This window comes from Nycticebus coucang, chromosome 19 (assembly GCF_027406575.1).
Source record: "Nycticebus coucang isolate mNycCou1 chromosome 19, mNycCou1.pri, whole genome shotgun sequence".
NCBI lineage: Eukaryota > Metazoa > Chordata > Mammalia > Primates > Lorisidae > Nycticebus > Nycticebus coucang.
The window spans coordinates 40552364-40575046 of NC_069798.1; the positions used below are offsets into that span (position 1 = coordinate 40552364).

Sequence of the window (22683 nt, forward strand, 5' to 3'; positions counted from 1 at the left end):
GGAGGATTGACTGGCCAAACTGAGACATTCTAACTTTATTCCTGACTCAGAGTGGCCACAGAAGACTTGTCCCATAAGCGTAAAGATATTCAAAATGTTCTATTTCAGTTACTTTGCTGTGTGGAATTAAATTAAGTGGCTTGAAGTGGTCTCTTTGTTCTCCAAGTGCTTACATATTAGTATAATAATGAACTCCTACACAAGAAGAGAAGAAAAGGAAAATACATAAGCTTGTTCTTTCAGTATCTCAGCTCTCCCTGCCTGTATAAGGTATTTGTAAGCACATTTTATATATGGAAAAGTGGAGGAATACAGAGTTTGGTAAATGACTTGCTCTAAATCCCACAAAGAGAGCTAAATCCCACCTGCAGAACTGTAAAACTAATGGTCTTTCTAATAAAATATATTTTAGTTGTATCCATGGAGTTCACTGAGGTTCTAGGAATGGTGATGTTTTCTGGTCCATCAAGTGATATCATGTGAGCTACAGCCATTGTAAACATCTTACCTCGACATGTGAAGTGTTGATGTTGCAAATTACCTCTATAAAAAGCTAGAGTCGTTATTTCCTACTCTCCCATCCTCAAGGTACGGGGTTAGATTCTATCTTTCTGTGGCCCAGTTAAAAATCTCTTTTCTCCAGTTCTCTGGAGCAGCTGTGGAAAGGACAAAAGCCCCATTTAAATGACAGTGTTTTCTTTGCCTGCCTGAAGTGACTACTAGCACAGCATTGCTCAGCTCTCATCCCTGGGTGAAGTTTCTCTCTCCTTTCAAGCTAAAGGGGCACAGCATCTGTAGCAAGGAAATCTAATTATATGGGACATGCTTTAACTTAAGATGCTGTTGGTTGTAAAATGTTGGAGAAGCAGAAACCTTAGTATAGGCACTTACAGAGACCACTGATTCCTCCAAGTGATGAGAAGAAGAGTTGTCAGGGACCTTTCTTGAACATAATTAACTCAGAGCTCAGAAAATCTACAGGTTGATCCTCAAACCATGGATTATCCTATCGCATCAGCCAGTTGTCACGTTGTTAGTGCACAGCAAGGACTGTTGGTGTCATGACGTTACAGGTTTCTAGGGTGGCAGTGCTGAGAACTTCAGAGATCATCTCCTCTGACCATATGATTTTATATTTGAGGAAACATACAGAGATGGGAAGTGACTCGCTGAAGGCCAAAAATCTGACCCTTTAGGCATCTGAAGGACATGTCACTTCCCCTACACAAAAAGTGAAAATTTCCATCACTTTCATTCCATTTGTGCAGCATTAACATCTTTCCTCCTGAGCAATGTGGGCAAGCTTTGGGTAGGCAGAGGACAGTATCCCTGTTTAACTGATGAACAAACTGACATCAGAGAGTTTAGGTGCTGTGCCCAAGTTCTCCCAGAGATTTAACATGATACTTTAGACCAGCAAGCAAATCTGCTGATGCTGTTGAATCCTTGCAAAGTATTGATTCACAAACATTTCGTCATTTAATTGGGATAAATTTGTCCTGAGCCAGCCATGCTTTTCAATTAGTTATCTCCAGGGCCAATATTATGCATTTGTGAGCCAGCTAACAAGTCAGGGTTACTACATTTGGGGGCAAAATTGTTGACTTAACTGGTCAACACACCATCAAGCATGAACCCTCAGTGTTGAATACTAAACAGCTGATACATGTGGCTTCTCTTCCATGGGTGGATGTGATGGAACCCTGTGTCTCTCCTTATGATTGCCCAAAGCTTTGAGAACTTGTTGTTATTCAAAATGAAATATAACCAGAGACCCACAATGTGTTTGCATTCCTCCCCACAGTGCCCTAACATGTCACCTGGGGGAGTACCTGAAGTCTAGAAGCCCAAGGGGATGAGCTCCCTTAAGGAAATAAGCCACCTGGTGGCTTAAGGGTTAAGAAACTGATGTGACGGGATGCTTTGCTGCCAGGGAGACCTTTCTCTTCCTTCTCTTGCCAAACTTTCTGCTTTTCAGGAAATCCCTGCAACCTTTTCTTTATTGTAATTAGATACAAATAGAAAACATCAGGATAGCTCTATGTAGTGCCATGTGCATATGCGAGACCCTTGGGACTACAGCCTCCTTTCACCTTGCACTAAGAGGGCAACTGGCATCTAGTTAATAAATGATGCCAGGTTGGGGGTCAGACCTCTGGTTTCCCCAGGCCCCTCTCACTGTCTCCTTCCCACTTATAAACAGGCTCTAGGACCAGTGAGTCAAATGTCACCCATAACCTCGGGATTTGTGTGGAATCAGCTCAGGAGAGCCCTGTAAGAAATAACTGGAGAGGAAAAATGGCCTAAGCTATATTTAGAGATTTTTATCCCATCTTTAATCCTGAATTAAGAATGATTTTAGAATTCCCATCTTTAATTCTAAACTAAGAATGATTTTAGAATTTACAGGCAGTCCCTGAGTTGCAAACATCCAACTAACATACGACTCACACTTAATAGACAGAGGCTATTCTAAGTAATAGGAAAATGTACCTGTTCCAACTAACATGCAAATTTAACTTAAGAGTGAACCTACACTGCCTTGGTGCCCATAGCTCAGTAGTTAGGGCACCAGCCACATACACCAAGGCAAGAACCCAACCCAGGCCTGCTAAACAGCAGTGACAACTGCAACAACAACAAAAAAAATAGCCTGGCGTTGTGGCGGGCGCCTATTGTCCCAGCTGCTTGGGAGGCTGAGGCAAGAGAATTGCTTAAGCCCAGGAGTTTGAGGTTGCTGTGAGCACTCTACCAAAGGTGACATAGTGAGACTCTGCCTCAAAAAAAAAAAAAAAAAGAAAGAAAGAAAAAGAAAAAGAATGAACCTGCAGAGCCTATCTCATTTGTAATTCTGCCTGTACAATTACAGAGCTGAGAAGCACCAGGTACACCCTTTATCATATTAATCATTTTGTCTATGAGACCCAGAGGAACAATGAATGCACTAGAAACTAAGGCTCTTGACACCCTAACGTGTCTCCTTCTATGCCCACTGTGTCTTGAGTTGCCATTGCATTCCAGGGGTCAGATTTGCTATCTTGGCAGGACATAGGTTTATTCAGAAGCAACCTAGAAAAACATCACAGACTGTTGGGGTGGCTCACTGCCAACTCCTCTATCTTTTAAAAACAGACTCTCAAAGTACACTGCTCACTCCCTTCACCCTAACCCAGAGAGAATTGGCTCATGTGGGTACCATCTAGTAAACCACGTCTTGTGTGGCATCAAAGTGTTCCCAGGTGATTCAGAAGAGTACAATCAGCTTTCCAGGCTGGGGACTGCAGAGCAGGACACAGGCTAGCCACAGATTAGGGAAACCACACCCCTTTCCCTTCTGGAGTCTATGTGAGTTTTTGTTTTTTTGTTTTTTTTTTTCTTTTTTTTCTTTTGCTTTAATTTCTCCAGAATGAGCTATACTTTCCAGGGCCTGTTTAATGGCTGGGAAATTAGCTACAATCTTGACTCAATTTTTCTTTTCTTTTCTTTTTTTATTTTTTTTTTCAAACCACAGTGCCCAAACTGTTGCGGACGTACCCATGAGGCAGTAACCATAAAGCAGAGAGACAATTAAATCTTAGTTTCATCTCAAAACATGTATGCTCTTTCCCCCTGTAAATTCACACTTAATAAAATACTTAAGAATCACCTTTCATTTCCTGACACAAATACAGGGCTACAAAGAAAGGAGACTGTGGTTGAGGAGAAGAGGGCAGGTTGCAGCCTGCACCAAAGCTCAGGGCCACTCAGACTCTCTGCAAAAAAAAAAAAAAAAAAAACCTGAGGCTGGGCAGTCAGGCTCTTTTATGATGGGAGAAATGACTGTTTTTACAGCACACTAAATAAAACCTGCTTTTGGAACTAGAAGTTTATTGCCAGCGTGGGGAGGGTGGTTGTTTTGTTTTCTATTCCCCTGCCTTCCCAACCACAGACTCCCCTGCAGCTGAGACACAGAAAGGAGCATGCTGACGTTTCAGGAGTCCTTAGAAAGTCTATGGAAATAATATGCTTGTGAAGATTACACGAAGACTTGTCCTAAATTATCTCTGCATCTCCTGCTGATTTTACAGGGGGTGCATTCAGCATTCTTCGCTTCCCCAAGTCATTAGAAGAGTTCTCAACCAGGCAGTAACAAACAACAGGAATAGCCTGCATTTATATGGTTCTTTATGGGTTTCCCAAATGTTTTCACATCCCTTAGATCTTCGGGGCAACCGGGAGAGGCAGGTAGGCCTGGGGTGATTATTTCTATAATAAAAAAAGAAAGATTGACAACCAGAGAAGTTACCTGCCCAGGGTCACAACACTAGTTTAGGGCTGAGTGAAAACTAAACCTAGATTAATTAAAGAGCCAATAAAATTAAGACCCTCACCTGAGAAGGCGGTGGGACCTACAATGAGGATGAGGCAAGGCTGCAACACTAGTCTGAATGTCAAGATTAGAAAAGGTGGCTTCTGTTGACCCACAGTTCCAATGTGCCTTTGTCTATAAAATTCATGTGCCCTGGTGCCTGATCAGCAATAGCTGTGCACCTAACGCTTCATGAGCCCACAGAAGAAAGTTTTTCACAGTAAGATTTTTGCCTGAAATGGTGAAAGCCTCATCATCAGAAAATGCTAGGGCTAGAGGTTTCCCCAGTTTAGGATTTAGTGTCCTTGTTGTAGGACAAGGTGGCTTTTCAGGGGCTCTCCCAGCTCCTGCATCTCTCCACCTCTTCTTGGATGCAAGGAATTTCTGAAAGTCATGCCCAAAGAGCCTTAACAAAGTTAAGCTAGTAGGCCAAGGAAGGCATTCCTGGGGCAGTACAGCCAGAGCAGGTTTGGGACAGGCAGGTGTTTGAGAAAGGGGCCTCCTTAAGGCACAAGCAGAATGATCAACGCCAAGCTCTCAGACAAGAAATGTTCAAGGAGCTGATCGAAGACAAACACGAAGTCTGAAGGAGAGAGTCTAGCCATCAAGCTGGGCAGAAGCTGTGAGTCAGCCTTACCCTGGAAGTGGGTTAAAGAACCCAGAATGATCAGGAAAGGTCTAGCAGGTAAAAGAGGTGTAGAAGAGTGCACGGTTTGCAAGGTACATAGAGGCCTTATCACAGGACTTTTTGCCTGTCTGTCTCCTTATGGCAAAGCAGATGGAGGAGCTTGAGATTGGAACTAGGAGCCTGTGGACCAAGCTCTGGCCCTAACCTTTGTGGACTTAAGCAGCCCCTTAGTCTTCAAGACAAGATCTCTTCATCTATAAAAGGCCAAGAGATTCCCTAACATCCTCCACAATTCTGAGATTCCACATTTTGAATGGAGAGCATCAGGCCTCACCTGTAAGTACAAAAAGTTGTTTCAATTTAACAACTCTGGACAACTAATTAACACTCAGGATATCTATACTCCAGGAATGTACCAGGTACCAATTGGGGCCCAGCTGTTTGGCCCAGAACATCATCTCAGAATCATGGCCAATGAGGTTGCCTGGTCAAAAGCTGGTAGGAATCAGAGCCAGGTCTGGATTTGACTCCCTTTCAAACTAGTTAGGGTCACTGTCATTATCAGAGACCTTTCCCCAGTGTTGTCATCGCTCATGAGGAATTCGAGCTGGAACTGTCCTATCAAAAGAGATGTGGGGGAATGACTGAGATAAGTGGGGCAGTGTCTTTTACCCCTGTTCTAGGGAACTACATTTATGATGGGTGGCAATCCGATACCAGTAAACAACAATAAAAAAAGTAAAATAGTAACAACTGACGGTTGTTGAACATTTACGATTTTGTAACATTTTTATGAACTTTGTTTTTTTAATTCTTTTTTTTGTCTTTTTTATTTTATTTCATTGCTTATTTTTTATTTCTTTACCTTTTTTTTGTTGTTGTTGTTGTTGAGACAGGGTCCCACCCTATGCCCCTGAGCAGAGTGCAGTGGGCGTGGTAGCTCACCGCAACCTCAGACTCCAGCTGCGGGCACCCCGCTGCCTCAACCTCCAGAAGCCGCTGGGATTACAGGAGCTCGCTGTGGTGCCCGGCTGGGTTTTTCCATTTTTTTCATGAGTTGGGGTCTCACTGTCACTCAACACAATCCTATCAAGTAGGCTCTGTGATTGTCCTTATTTTTGAAGTAGATAAGTAACAATGCCCAGGTCACACAGGTGGTAAGAGGCAAAGTGAGGACTTGAACTTGAGTTAAATCCTGAGTTTGAGTGCATTCTGGGGATTCATGTAGACTAGGCCCCAGGCACTGGTCAGATTACTTGTATTAATTATTCAATTTACCTGTTGACCTTATGCAGTAAATATATTGTCATCTCCATTTTACAGATAAGGAAACTGGAGCTCAGAGAGGTTAAACAACTTGCTCAAGGTCACACAGCTAGTAAAATTTGGACTCAGCTGGCATTTGCCAACAGTCATGCTGGTTCAAGACTGTGAGCTTCTAACTGCTGTATACTTCTGCCCCGCTGCCTATCAGAAGAGAGATAGAAGATAATCCCCAAGTGCAATATTACCTTCAACAGGAAGCCTCTGAGAGAAAGTTCAGGAGCACAGATTAAATCGGACATTCCAAGGGCAGTCAGCCTGGGTTGGCACGTGACCACTGCACGAGGGCCAGACACCAGGAAATGAACTTGTTCTTGCAGCATAACAGGGAGGGGCAGGAATGAACCCAAGACCCAGCCCTGTCCACAGGGCCAGCCCCTCATTCTCTGTCTGCCACCCAGCTTCTGTGAAGCTGTGTCTTTTCTCAGATGAGAATCACGCTGCATGAGTGAGGTACCAAAGTGAGGTTCCCACAGTTTGCAGCGTCCGTGGGAAGCATTAAGAGCTGGAATTTTAGGTGAATTCAACATCTTCTAGACATTTTAGACTCAATTTATAATGAACTGTTATTGGCAGAAAGCACCAGTTTTTCAGCAAGAAGCCTTTACAAAAAGGGAAAAAAGAAACATGAGGTAAAGAAGAAAACAATCCTTCTTCTTCTCTACCCTCTCCCATTTTTCTTTCTCTCTTACACACAAAAATTGTTGTACTCTTCAGCCTTAGAGCCCTCTGCTGCTCCCACCTGCACTACTGGCTCCCCGCTGGTCTCCCTGACTCCACTCCACCCTGGAACAAAGCTAAACAATTCTAAACTTCCTTCCATGTAGAAACTCTTAAGTGGTAGCTTTGGCCAAACTAGACTGAAGTAAGGCTCTTTAGAACTACCTGTTAAAAACACCAGAGTTATCTCTGGAGCCCGGGAGTTTGAGGCCAGTCTGGACAACATAGTGAGATCCTGTCTAAAAAGAAAAACTTAAAAATTAGTCAGGTGTGCTGGCTCATACCTGTAGTCCTAATTACTTAGGAAACTGAGGCAGGAGGATTGCTAGGGCCCCTGGAGTTCAAGGCTGCAGCGAGCTATGATTGTAATACTACATTTGCAGCCTTGAGAAACACAGTGAGGCCTCGTCTCTAAATATAAATAAATAAATTAATTAGTTAAATGAATGAATAAATGTTATGCAATGTTAAAAAATTAAAAAACACCAAACTTCTGGGCCCCAGCTTTGAACTCTGACTCCCAGCATGCAGAAGGGAGGCCAGGTAAGCAGTGTTTAACAAAGGTCTCTGGTGATTCTTATCAACAGGCAAGTTTGGGAAATGTCTTTTGTACTTTCAGCCAGAGTAATTATCCACTCACCTTATTCCTTTAGCTTTTGGGGAGGGAGCTGCCTTGGGCGCCCTGCCTCTAAAGGAGCTACAGGTTTTTAGACATCGCTCATAGACAGGACGTTCAGACATGAATGTGCCACCCCACAAATTTTGCCACTTCATCATAGGCTGCCAGTTCTCAAAGAAGAGGCAAGAAGGTGTTTCTGTTTCCTCCTTTTCTGAGAAGAATGGAATAAAGGACAAAGTTATAGGGGAAATGCCTCCCAAACCTTAAAACACAGGCATAGTTCCATAGCTCTGTGTGTTAGGATGAGTCTGCAGCTGTTGCTCACACTGCAGAGTGGATCTGAGGCCAGGACTGAGGCTTCAGGGAGGCCTGAGCAGGGAGGGCAAAGCCTGTTGCTGGGAAGGACAGAGCAACAGTGCTGTCCGTGGAATTCCAGGGCAGTGGGTCCTCAGCACCTGAATAGCACAATCAGAAGGCCTCTGTGTCCCTTCTGGGACAAAGCCTCTGCTCTCCAGCAGCCCCTCCAAGGCTGTCCCATGGCTGCCTCTGAAGCGGCCACCCTGCTACTCTGTATTAATCTCTCTCTCCCTCTCTCCATTTTCTGAAGTTGGCTTCCAGCTCGACCGCTGAAAGGCTGTTTTCTTATTTATAGGCTCCATAATTGAAAGCCCAATTTTTATAAATTTCCCCCTAACAATAGTTCATTTCCTGAGCCACAGGGAAAGCCCCTGGAACCCTGCTAAGAAAAGCCAGGAGAGGAGTACTGGGAACTCTCTTCTGGAGGTGCACTTGCTCTGAGTTGTGGTGACCTGCTCCTTGGGTCCCAGCCAATACAGGAGCTAACGCGTGTCTCCTCGGTGCACTGGCACTATCTAAGGGCAGATAGACCTCAGCTCAAAACAGGAAAACCCTCGGTAATAGGTGGAACAATGTAATTTGTGGCTGTTGTCAGGAAGATCTTGAGCTTGGAACATTGCATTAGGTTGGGAGAAGGAGGTAGCAAGAGACTGCAGCCACGAGGACCGCTAGAACGGATGACTTCAGGGAACCAGCACCTGAGTTTAAATGAGGCCCTCCCTGGTCAATGTCTCTACCACATCCCCATTCCTGACGGCTGTTATTTTCAGAGAAGTTTACCAAAGAATACAGAAATGTAATAGCTCTATTTCTGTGCCTACTATGGGCCAGGCACCATTATAATAAATACTCGGTGTGCATCAACTTCTAATCACCTCAATTCCCCCTTTCAGGCAGGCACAGGCGTGGTTTCTGGACGAAAATGCTCACTCACAAGAGATTACTGGCTTGCCCAGTGAACTGTGAATCTGGGATTCAATCTAAGGCAGAGAGCTTGAGCCTCCCTGCCACACTGCTTCCTTTCAGCTGGGCCTTGGATCTCACGAATAGTAGCCCTTGTCAAGGGTTTGGGAAGAGACCACTGCATCTCCCAGAGGCTGGTCCTTGGGCACCACCAGGAAGTTTACTAGAAAATCACAGCAGAATCACAGCCCCAGCCCACACCCTCAAAACTAGAATCTGCATTTCCACAGGATCCCCAGGTGAATCTTATGCAATCTGAATCTGAGATGTGCTGGGTTCCAATCCGCATTTTCCTGTTTGGTCTGGTTCTTTCCTCTATGTTCCATTCCTCCTCTCTTTCTCCACCCTCTCTAGTTGAACTTGGGGAGGAAGAGAAGGATGAACAGACTTTAAAATAGCAAATGGTCTCTGATGTTCCTATCGCTTTGACACATTCCCATCAGTCTCAGTTACTCTGGTCAGTCCTCAGCAAAGCCCGAAGCTGCACTGACAGGGAAGGGGACTTGCCTGGGCTGACTCAGACAGCAGGAGGGGAGGCAGCCCACACGGATGTCAGGGCCACTCCAGAACAGTCCAGATCCTGACCCCTGTGTCCCCTCCAGCTGCTACTCCCTGCTGTCCGCCTCTGTGGAAGATGACAAAAGGGCAGCTCCCCCACCAGGAGCTTCCCAATTCTCCCCTGATCCCTGATGGTGGCAGTCCCTCCAGCCACTGCCGATGGTATTAATTTTTAAAACAAACTTCCTGATTGAGGTTCTGGCTGCCTCTAAATTGTCTCTACAAGGAGACTGTGTACTAATTAACCCATAGAAACAATCAATGATGTACCTTTTTCAAGTTTCAGGGTGATTAGAATATGAAAATGAAGAGCACAATGGTGCAGATGTTTTAAAATCACAGCAGACAGCAATTAGTGACACAGAAACCAGCTGCTTATCTCTCCAGATAAAGCCTCTTAATAGGGAATTACACTGGAGGAATCATTACCCAGATGGAGCTCACATGATTTACAGAGGAGGCGGGGCAGCGTTAACTTTGATTTGTGAGCAAGGTTCTTGTCAGGCTTCCTTCCTTACCTTGGAAGAAGCTGGAATCTGTGGCTGGGGTGGAGACAGGCTTTACCTGTCTATCTGTTGGCCCAGGTCAGGGATGGCCCAGGACAAGGACAGGAGAGAGCAACAGCGCAGGCGGAAGCCACAAGCACCTGTGCCCTGATTCAGCCTTACTGTTTTGGGATCAACTGTGTCTGCTCTCCCTGCACAGAGGGGAGAGCAAGATCCTGGGAAGAGGAAACAATGAGCTGCTGGCCAGCCTTGATGTTCACTGGAAAGGAGAAGTTCCCACTTTCTCCTGCATGGCATTGGTGTGTGCGTGTGCGTTTTGGATATAGGGAGTTTATAGCAATTATTTTTAGATGTCTTTTCTCATCTTTGACTTTTCTTTCTTTTTTTTAAACAGAACTGAGACGGTTCAAAGAGGTTTGACAAACACATACTACTGTGTAATTCATACTCCTCTCAATGTACAAAGCATGTCCATAAGCCCTCAAACTCCTCCATCCCCCTTTCATCTCATTCCCATCCCCCATCCCATTGCACCTCACCCAGTAGGCAGCCACTGTTCTGATGTTTGCTGAACAGATTCGTTTTTCCATGTATGTGGAACTCTACAAGATGCTCTTTTGAGGTCTGGCTTCTTTTACTCAGCATAGTTTGTGTGTGTGTATGTGTGTGTGTGATTTATCCATGTGGTGAATTTATCCATACTTTGTTTCTTTTATTGATGATTTTGCCTATTCTCATGTCAATCAACACCTGCACTGTTGCCAGGTGCTAAAGGCTCTGAATAAACCACTAAGAAGTATTCATTAGCCGGGCGTTGTGGCGGGCGCCTGTGGTCCCAGCTGCTCGGGAGGCTGAGGCAAGAGAATCGTGTAAGCCCAAGAGTTAGAGGTTGCTGTGAGCCATGTGATGCCACGGCACTCTACCCGATGGCGGTACAGTGAGACTCTGTCTCTACAAAAAAAAAAAAAAAAAAAGAAGTATTCATAAAAATCCATTTGTAGGGGCATGTTTTCTTCTCTCCTGGGTAGAGAGTGTAATTGCTGGGTCTTAGGTCAGCTTTAAAAGACATGGCCAAGACATTTTCCAAAATTCTTTTTACCATTCTACACTCTCTTCAGCAAGGTATGGGAGTGTCAATTGTTTCACATCCTTGTCAACACTTAATGCTGTCAGTCTTTTTAATTTTAGTTATGTATGTAGTATGTGGTATATCTATGTGGCTTTAATTGACATTTCTCTGATGACTTTTGAGGACACTGATATATTCTCATTCATTCCTCATTCCTATTTGTTTTGTGGCATATTTTGGCAAAGGTATTTTGCAATTGTTGGGTAAGGTTAATTTGGTTGATGGTATTAGTAACATCTTCCATGCTTTTTCTTTTCCAAAAATGTTTAAGTCAGTTGTTTCAGCCATCACTGAGAGAAGAGTATTAAAATCTCTTTAATTGCGGAATCAACTATTTCTTCCTTCAAGTCTATTAGCTTTTTTATCATATATTTTAAGCTCCATTATGAGGTACAAACAAATTTAGGATTATTGTCTCTTCATGATGACTTGACTCCGTTATCATTTTGAAATGTTCCTTATTATTGCTGGTAATATTTTTTTTATTCTGAAGCCTATTTTGCCTTATATAAATTTGATTTCTTTGGAACGTTTTATGTTTAGACTTTGTATGGCATATCTTACCTTGTTCTATGCTTTTATATGTACTTTTAAACTTGCTGTGCCTTTAAATTTAAAGTGCGTCTCTTATAAGAGGCAGTTTGGTTTTATCTTTTTGTTCAGCTTGATAGCCTTATTTTTTTGGAGGTTATCTTTTATTTTATATTTCACTACTGATAGTGTTGAGTTTAAGTATGCCATTTTGCTATGTATTCTCTCTTTTTCCATCTTTTTTTTTTTTTTTTTTTTGAGACAGAGTCTTATTATGTTGCCCTCAGTAGAGTGCTGTGGCATCACTGTTCACAGCAACTTCACTGAGCTATAAGCGCTGGGACTTTCCATCTTTTTTTGTTCTTCTTTTCTTCTTTTATGCCTTTTTTTAAAGTCATCAAGCTTTTTTATAATATTCTGTATTTTTCCTTTTATTAGCATTTCGGATAAACCACTTTGTCCTATTTGTAGTGATTACCCCAGAGATTACAGTGTGTACCCTTAGAGTGTGATGGTCCACTTTGAACTAATATATCCCTTCATGTACAAGAATGTTAGAAATGGATACTTCTATATGTATCCTTTCGTACTGTTTTATTGTTGTAGATTTACACTGTTTGATACATCATTATTTCTGCTTCAAGCAATTAATTGCCTTTTAAAGATCTTAAGAACAAGAATGAAATATTTCATCTATACTCACATATTTACCCTTTTCAGCACTTTTCCTTCATTGTTGTAGATTTGAGTTTGCGTTTGGTATCATCTCCATTTAACCAAAACAAAACAACAAAAAAAATCCTTTTGCACTTTTTTGTAATTCAGTTCTGAAAGTAATGAATTACTTTGGTTTTTATTTATCTGAGAATATCTTTATTTTGCCATTACTTTAAGGATATTTTCACTGGTTATAATTTTTTTTTATTAAATCATAGCTGTGTTCATTAATGCAATCATGGGGCACCATACACTGGTTTTATATAAAATTTTCATAACACTGGTTAACATAGCCTGCCTGGCATTTTCTTAGTTATTGTGTTAAGACATTTATATTCTACATTTAGTAAGTGTCACAAGTACCCTTGTAAGTTGCACCATAGGTGTAGTCCCACCAATCACCCTTCCTGCACCCATCCTCCCCCTTTCCCACCCCTCCCTTTCTCCTTTCCCCATATTCTTAGGTTATAATTGGGTTATAGCTTTCATATGAAAGCTATAAATTAGTTTCATAGTAGGGCTGAGTACATTGGGTACTTTTTCTTCCATTCTTGAAGAATGGAAGAAGAATATGTTCCAGCTCCATCCATGTAAACATGAAAGAGGTAAAGTCTCCATCTTTCTTTAAGGCTGCATAGTATTCCATGGTGTACATATACCACAATTTATTACTCCATTCGTGGGTCAATGGATACTTGGGCTTCTTCCATGATTTAGTGATTATGAATTGGGCTGCAATAAACATTCTAGTACAGATATCTTTGTTATAATGTGATTTTTGGACTTCCGGATATATACCTAGTAGAGGAATTGTAGGATTGAATGGCAGGTCTATTTTTAGATCTCTAAGTGTTGTCCAAACATCTTTCCAAAAGAAACGTAATAGTTTGCATTCCCACCAGCAGTATAGAAGTGTTCCCTTTTCTCCACATCCATGCCAACATCTCTGGTCTTGGGATTTTGTGATATGGGCTAATCTTACTGGAGTTAGATGATATCTCAAAGTAGTTTTGATTTGCATTTCTCTGTTGATTAAGGATGATGAGCATTTTTTCATATGTCTGTAGGCCATGCACTGGTCTTCTTCAGAGTTTCTCTTCAAGTCCCTTGCCCAGCCTGAGATGGGATCACTTGTTCTTTTTTTGCTAATATGTTTGAGTTCTCTGTGGATTCTGTTTATTGAACCTTTGTCGGAGACATAACCTGCAAATGTCTTCTCTCACTCTGAGGGCTGTCTGCTTGCTTTACATACTGTGCTCTTGGCTGTGCAGAAGCTTTTTAGTTTGACCAGGTCCCATTAGTATATTTTTGGTGTTGCTTCAACTGCTCAGGGGGGTCCTCCTCATAAAATATTCACCCAGGCCAATTTCTTCAAGAGTTTCTCTGAACTTTCTTCTAGTATTTTTATAGTTTCATGTCTTAAGTTTAAACCTTTAATCCAGTGAGAGTCTATCTTACTTAATCATGAAAGGTGTGGGCCCAGTTTCAGTCTTCTATAAGTCTCCAGCTAGTTCACCCAGCACCATTTGTTAAATAAGGAATCTTTTCCCCACTGAATGTTTTTAATTGGTTTGTCAAAGATCAAATAACAGTAAGTAGCTGGGTTCATCTCTTGGTTCTCTATTCTGTTCCATACATCTACCTCTGTTTTTGTGCCAATACCATGCTATTTTTATCACTATCTATTTGTAGTATAGTCTGAGGTCTGGTAGCTTGATTCTTCCTACTTTGTTTTTACTTCTGAGTAATGTCTTGGCTATTCGAGGTTTTTTCTGATTCCAGATAAAACGAAGTATTATTTTTTTGAGATCTTTAAAGTATGACAGTGGAGTTTTAATAGGGATTGCATTAAAATTGTATATTGCTTTGGGTAGTACGGACATTTTAACAATGTTAATTCTTCCCAGCCATGAGCATGGTATGTTTTTCCATTTGTTAACATCTTCAGCTATTTCTTTTCTTAGTGTTTCATAGTTCTCTTTATAGAGATCTTTCACGTCCTTTGTTAGGTAAACTCACAAATATTTCATCTTCTTTGGCACTACTGTGAATGGAATAGAGTCCTTGACTATTTTTTCAGCTTGACTATTTTTGGTATATATAAAGGCTACGGATTTATGAATGTCAGTTTTGTAACCTGAGATGCTGCTCTATTCCTTGATCATTTCTAAGAGTTTTGTAGTAGAATCCCTCGTGTTTTCCAGACATACAATCATATCATCTGCAAAAAGTGAAAGTTTGATCTCTTCTGACCCTATATGGATACCCTTGATTGCCTTTTCTTCCCTAATTGCGATGGCTAAAACTTCCATTACAATGTTAAAAAGCAGTGGAGACAATGGACAACCTTGCCTGGTTCCTGATCTGAGTGGAAATGATTTCAATTTAACTCCATTCAATACAATATTGGCAGTTTCCTGTAGATGGGTTTGCTGTAGAGGGTGTCTATCAGTTTAAGAAATGTCCCTTCTATACTCATTTTCTTAAGTGTTGTGATCATGAAAGGATGCTGGATATTATCAAAAGCTTTTTCTGCATCAGTTGAGAGAATTATATGATCTTTGTTTTTTAATTTGTTTATGTGCTGAATTATATTTATAGATTTATGTATATTGAACCAGCCTTGAGACCCTGGGATAAAACCCACTTGGTCATGGCGTATAATTTGTTTGATGTGTTGCTGGATTCTGTTTGTTAGGATCTTGTTGAATATTTTTGCATCAATATTCATTAGTGATATTGGTCTGTAATTTTCTTTTCTTGTTGGGTCTTTTCCTGGTTTGGGAATCAAGGTGATGTTTGCTTCATAGAATATGTTGGGTAGTTTTCCTTCTTTTTCTATATTTTGGAAAAGTTTGAGTAATATAGGTACTAATTCCTCTTTAAAGGTTTGGTAGAATTCTGACGTGAAGCCATCTGGTCCCAGGCTTTTCTTTTTAGGGAGATTTTGTATAGTTGATGCTATTTCAGAACTTGATATAGCCCTGTTCAACATTTCCACTTGATTCTGGCTAAGTCTTGGAAAGTGGCGTGCTTCCATGTATTGCTCAATTTTCTTCAGATTTTCATATTTCTGAGAATAAAGTTTCTTGTAATATTCATTAAGGATTTTTTGAATTTCTGTGGAGTCTGTTGCTATTTCCTCAAGTTCTTGGAACAAAACGACAATGAAGACACAAATTATCAGAACCTCTGGGATACCGCAAAGGCAGTCCTAAGAGGGAAATTTATAGCACTGCAAGCCTTCCTCAAGAGAACGGAAAGAGAGGAAGTTAACAACTGAAAGGGACATCTCAAGCAACTGGTTATAAAAATTTAAGTTTATGGTATTGTTTTAGTTTCAGTCTTTTAAGTTGTCTCATTTTTTCTTGTTTACATTTTTATTAAAAAGAAGTCAGGCATTACCTTTGTTCTTGTTCACAAATAAGATAAATAATCCATCTGATTTTACTGAGTTCTTTTAGAGTTTTCTTTTTATCTTTGGCTTTTATCAATTTGCTTACAATGTGCTTAGATGTGATTTTTGTTTGTGTTTATTCTGCTTGGGATCTGGTGAGCTTTTTGCTATGTGAGTTTACATACACTATTCTTTCTTTCCTCTCCATCTGGTATTCTAATTATATGTTCAGTCTGTAGGTGACTGAAGTGCTATTTTTAAATTATTATTTTCCCCTTTGTCTTTCAGCTTGCATAGTTTCTCCTGCCTTCTCTTCAAGTTCACTGGACTTCTGTAATGTTCTGGAAGCAGTACAGCCTTCCCAGTGAATAATTTTATGTCAGATATTGTACTTTTGAGATTTAGAATTTTCATTTGGTTATTTTGGTGTAGTTGCCATCAATATACTGAGATTTCCCATTTTTTCATCACTTATATGTAACTTTTCTTTTAAATACTGGAACATTTTCATAATAACTGTTTTGATGACCTTGGACCAGCTTTTATTCTCCTGGTTGTGGATTTCATTTGTCTACTTCTTTGCTTGTCTAATAAGTTTATTATTATGTCCTTGATATTGTGGATGCTATATTCTAAAGAGTCTGGATTTTGTTGTTTTTCTTAAAAGAGTTTTGAGTTTTATTCTAATAGGCAGTTAACTTACTGGCAGATCAGCTTTATCCTATTGACGATTCTTTTTAGAATTTGCTAGGGAAGGTCTAGAGTAGCTTTTATTTTAGAGTCAGTGTAATCCTACTGTTAAGGCATACCACTCTGGGGTCTCAACTGAATGTCTGGGTATTCGTTAAAGCCTCCCCACTCTGGCTGTTCAGAAATCCAACCTTACCTAGTTCTGTGTGACTAAAGGACTCTACACGCGGCTGTAGCCCTCCTGTCACAGATCTCTGCTAGGCTTAATGGGGTCTTGCCCTGAATGAAAGATTAAAATTTGTCCAAACACCTAAGACTATCCCTGTGAAGATTTCTGAAGTTTCTTTCTACATAGCTCCTTCTTCTCAGATTCCCTATCCCCCAAATATCAGTTCCTTCAAGGACCCCAAACTCTGATCTCTGTTTTGTCTGCCCAGTGAAATCACAGGTATCTGGACTCTGCTTTACCAAGTGCTCCCAGACAGAAAAGTAGAGATGCTTTGGAGCCTCGTGAATTTCCCTTCTTGAGAATCACAGCCCATGTTGTCTTAGTTGTTTTGTATGTTTTGTGTGGTTACTCCATCTAGACTGAAACCAAGTCAGTCATTATTATTATTATTTTTTTTTTTTTGTAGAGACAGAGTCTCACTTTATGGCCCTCGGTAGAGTGCCGTGGCCTCACACAGCTCACAGCAACCTCCAACTCTCTGGGCTTAAGCGATTCTCTTGCCTCAGCCTCCCGAGTAGCGCCAGTCATTATTTTTAATTTTGCAGAATGACTATTTGTACAGAAAGGCTTATGACAGGGGCCTCTGTCTTTATATGAGCTGTTATCACCTCCAGTTAAAAAAGAGTGCTTTATTATCATTTACATCTTCTAAATAGCAAACGAGAATAATAATGAAAATTATATCCAGGTGACTTCCCAGGGTGACAGTATGTGAGGATGGCTTCTTATTTAACTGGAATCTTGATACCCATTTAGGAGCTGGGTAGCTTTTTTGTGCCCCCTGGAATCAGAGAGTCACAAAACCGTGGTTCAAATAGGATACTTTGTGACATTCTTCTATGCCTACCAATAGTAAATTCAGGAAAGAACTAGGCTAAAGGGAGAAGCTTTGGGAAAGTTCATTGGAGGCTGGCATATGCATTCCATCTATTTATGAGCCTAAAAGGGTGAACCATTTCATTATTTCTCTCTTTTTTTTTTTTTTTTTTGCAGTTTTTGGCTGGGGCTGGCTTTGAACCCGCCACTTCCAGCATAGGGGTCCAGCTCCCTACTCCTTTGAGCCACAGGCGCCACCCCATCCTTTCTCTCTCTTAAATGTTTTGCTAGGCTCGTCCACTCAATTGGGGCCTGTTAAAAGGAAGGTCTGAAGCATCTTTCTTGCCCTATCCATTGGTTATTGCTCAGAAATATCTTTGCAAAATCCTAGGACTTTGTGAAACATGCTTGGAAACCTCTGAGCTGGGACATCTCTTGATAATATCAGAGCCTCTCTAGTCCTTAACCCAGACCCTGTCTTCCATATAATCCAGTGGTTCTCAGATTTTTCTGCTTCTTGGGATCAACTGAAAGCTTTGAAAAAAGTACTACTGTGTAGGTCCCACTAGCAGAATATTGATTTCATTGCTGTTGATCAGATCCCAGGTATGTTGATCTCTACAATGGTTTCTGGATGATTGAAACATACAGAGTTGGAAACCTTAAATTTAGTCACACACTTTGTGGTTGCATTCCTTATCTCCTCCTGCTGAGGTTTGAGCACTTGGTTTTAGCCTCAGAGATGGAATGCCAGTATCCCCCTAGAGCTCTAGGGATTGTTCCGGATGAACTGGGGAAATAGAAATCCCAGCGTGGGAGGTGATAAACACCCATGTGCCTGGTTCTTTCTCATCCACCCGTATTATTGGTTCTTCTGTCCACCCTGCCTTGAAATGTATTTGGAATAACTCCACATGTAGCTATGTAGAGTTTCTTATTCTGTAAATTACAAAGAGTTCAGAGAAAAAAACAGGAATGTTCACTGTTGCCAAATTGTATATCCTAACAGGCCTATGGTGGTTGGCTCTGCAAATTTATCACCAAAAAGTGCTGTGAATATCATACCAACCACAGAAGAGCCCCACCCCAGAGAAATTATGGTGTTAAAACATTGGATCAGTGGTTTTAAAACTTGGTTTACATCAGAATTATCTGGGGAGCATGTTAAAATACATATTTCTTATGTCTTCCCTGAGAGATTTTGAGTTTGTGGGCCTACAGTGGGTCCAGGAATCTGTATTCATAACCAGCACCTGAAGTGATTCCAAAACAGTGATCCAAGACCACATCTTGAGAAGCAAGATGTGCCAAATTAGAAGATGAAGCTTCCCTCGTTGCTCCATACCCAGGCAAATTTTCCTGCTCACGTAAACCAAAATATCTCTCAAACAGTAAATTTAAATTATTGGTGTCAGCAGAAAGTAGCGCAGACAAAGCTAACCCAAAAGAGTAGTTTATCTCCTACAGAGTCATGCTTTTTTTTTTTTGGATGAGTTATATGATTTTTCTCAGATTAAAATCACCACCTTTCTCTCGTTGTAATAAACCTTCTTTTAGGTAAACCCAAGATAAGGCTGCGTCACTTTTCTTCCTTTCTTAATGGATTTTTAAGATTTTTCTTGGTGATCTAATCTTGTTTTTTTACAAAAAATAAATTAATTAATTAAAAAGTTGTAAAGAAACCTGACTTGTACAGAATTTCAGTGTATATGATTTATACATAAGTCATCAGGGAGAGAATAGGCATCTACTTTACAAAAGAATTCTTTACATTACAAAAGGACTTGCTTCCATAAAGACATACATTAACAGCAAATCTGTCTAGCGTTTTGAAAATTTCACTGACAAAACATTTGGCCTATGCCAAAATTGCATGGAAAACACTTTCCTTAAGTGAGCCACACCTTCAAAATAACTGTGAGTTCCTTGGCATGGGTGAGGGGGGGGGAGCGGGTAAGGGGAGAAACGGGAAGCACCCAAGAAATTTGCTGAGCTGAGTTTGGTTTTAAAAGGTTCCCAGAAAAATTGTATACCTAGTTGACATTGACTTTTACCTCATTTGCTGTTGTTTTAGTAAACAATCCTGCTGAGGATGGTCTAAGCAGCGGTTCTCAACCTGTGAGTCGTGACCCCTTTGTAACAACGAAAATACATCAGGGCATTAGAAAGGTTGAGAACCACTGGAAAGACTAAGATTCAGATCTTATCCAAAGGTGGAGGAGGCAACAACAAACTGATCAAGAAAACCTCAGTCTAAAGGGGAGACATGCTACATAGATTAACGAAGACCTGAGTCAAAGACTCCTATTAGCAGTCGTCTCCCCAGACCACTGGGGTGGGAGACAAAGCCTGTGTGTCCCGTTTCTCGCAACTTGCCTTGTCCATCTCTGTCTGGATGGAGCAAGTGCTCAGTTCTCATCCAGGGGCATATTGGAACTGGCAGCCGCACTGTTGGGTGTATCACATGTTGTAGCTGACAGCAGGGGAATTGGGATTCCGTGCAATGCAATCGGATACAGCCATCAGCCAGGGTTGGAGGAGGCCTATTACCTGGACCTCTGGGAAGCACTCCTTCTGGGTCCTCCCTGCCTGATCCCTGCTGCCCATCAGAGTGAGGAGTTCAAAGCACCATTTCCCAGTTACTCCAGCTCTTTTGTCGGGCTTCCCTTTTGTGCACCCTGCACTTTGATTGCTCAGCGCTCCCAGCAGGGCAAATTGCAGCTGAAATGGCCAGAACAATGGGCACGGGCAGTGGTCCAGGGAAGCACTGGAGACCAGGCATGCTTAACTGCATTACTCTCAGCTGGGCTGCCCTGGGTGTAAGTGAGCAGGCCCCACCTTTTAATTGCCAGTGTGAAATCCACCCTCCTGACAGTCACACAGCCCTACCCAAAGGCAGAATTAATTGGAAAGTGAAACAATTAGGAGATGGGGGAGAAGGAACAGAAACAATCAAAACTGCATTGAAGTTTTGCGCCTTACAGGCACCTTTAGTCCTCTGTGTTTGGAAAGGATGTTTTGTTCAATGCCTAATACAGTGGTGCTCTAGTTTCCTTAGGAGCCATTATCGAATGAGCAATCAGTGGTATATTGTCTTTTCTGCCCAGCCACATATTTTCCCATTGTAATAGGCACCTTATTCATTTATTTATTTATTTATTCAACATTTATCAAGAACTTTCTGGGTTCTTGGCTTTGTAGTAAACCCTGGGGAGAAGAAGATAAATAAGACTGTCTCTGACCTCCAAGGACTTACCATCTAGGAGAGAGAGTCAAAGAGTATACAAATAAATACCACCTAGCTGTATAAGGGCTGCAATATCTTTAGGAGAGGCTGTGGCATGTATAGAAGGCATGTATGGCATAAAAAATTAGGATGGAGGTGTTGACTGTTCACAGACAACATGTTGCAGTACATAGGCCATTGATCTCACTGCTGATGAATGAAATATCCACTGAAAATGTATGTTCCTACGTACATTCAATACATGTTTACTGAGTGCCTACTGTGTGTAAGGTGCTGTGCTTGGTACCTCTGTGATGGTGCATACAACCTAGAGAGGGAGGCAGGCATTTAATTCAGTTAACGCACATGTTACATGCACAGTTAAATCTATGATCAGTGCGACAAAGATGAGCTGGAGGTTTCCTGAAAACTTTTAATAGACGTATTTCTATAAGGTTGGGGAGCCTCCCTGGGATTGAGCTGAGACCAGAGCATGAAGAAATCATTAGTCAGGGACTCTGCTCGATGCCAAGATCTAGAACATGAAACAACAGAGAAAAAGTAGTAGATGTCAGGAACTGAAATTCAATGCTTGCTTCATCATAAAGCCCCTCTGTGGACGTCAGTGCCCAGAACTAGAGAAATGGAATGAGTAGGTGTGGTAGGAAAGTGACTACTAGGCCTGTTTGGCTCAGGTCCAAAGCAATCACATTTTGTCCCACTGTAACTTTTAATAATCACCCCCACTAATTCTCAAAGATGCCCCAGGATGAGTAGTAATATATTGTCACTCTAAGGAATGGAAGACTTAGTAAACACAGAGCCCCAGCTCTAGTCCAAAACACAAATACAAGCATGAGTGAGCAATGCCCCAATTCACAAAAGACAAGGGGTACTTCATATTTTATCCCATGAATAATATTTCTATATTTTTGCCAAAAATGCAATAATAGCCTATGTCCACAGCAATGATGAGTGTGAAACACACTCAAGTGGCAGGATTAATTCTGTGTATTTTGATGATGGTGGTGTTTCTACTATAAATTGCATGATAAACTTTAAAAATTTAATTTTTTTTTTAAATTTTCTTCTGGGCTTAGCTTGAGAAAACCATCTCATGATACTTAGAATATATAGTGCAATATTTTAAGTTTAAACAGGATTTTGCGAGATTAGGGAGGGAGACAATAACCCCAAGGATTTCAGAAGTTAGTGTGAAGGAAACCCAGTTGCATCACTAGACTGAATTTTATCCATAATGCTTTCTGCCACTGTGTTTTGACTCTTTAACAGAGCCTATAAGGAACGTTTTCTGATAAAGCATAAGTTCTTCAGCATTAATGGTAAATAGAGATAGAAAGAGATAGCGACATTTATACATAAGCAGATATATAGATAAACATATATCGTAGTCTAAGGTTTTCTAAATTCACTAAGCCAATCATCATATACTTCTCAATGGGGATATTATTCAAAGATTTCTTCAATTTACTAATATTTTCGCTTCTGTCACAAATCTTGGGCTAATATATCCTGTATGTTTACTACTTTATATATAAATCAGACTTACAGTGAGCTTTAAGGACTGTTTCTTGTACTAATAGCACAGCTTAAAGTCCATCTGAAACAGTGAGAGCATATTTATGTTAAAAAGAGTGGGTCTCAAAACAGTGTGTTCACCATCCATTCCCATTGAGGTTTTATAGACACTGATTATGTTGTGCCAGGGAACCAGGTCCTGCCCTCTTTTAGCTGGAGAGCCAGTCCTTAGAAGGTGCTAAAGACGCTCATTTAGAGTCCACGTAGGGGAGAACACAATTGACAAATTTCAGAGGAGTGATGTTGAATGACAATGACTTTTTCCCCCAGCACATTTGTCTAGGATACTCAAGGTTCCTTTTGAGACTGTCCATTTATTGCTCTCTT

The 22683-nt window shown here is 41.2% G+C and overlaps 1 protein-coding gene across 1 annotated transcript in view; it reads left to right on the plus strand.

Moving 5' to 3' along the window:
* SETBP1 (SET binding protein 1) overlaps window positions 1-22683 on the plus strand; it is a 408545-nt gene that overhangs the window by 237818 nt on the left and 148044 nt on the right. The gene's annotated exons all lie outside the window — the stretch shown is intronic.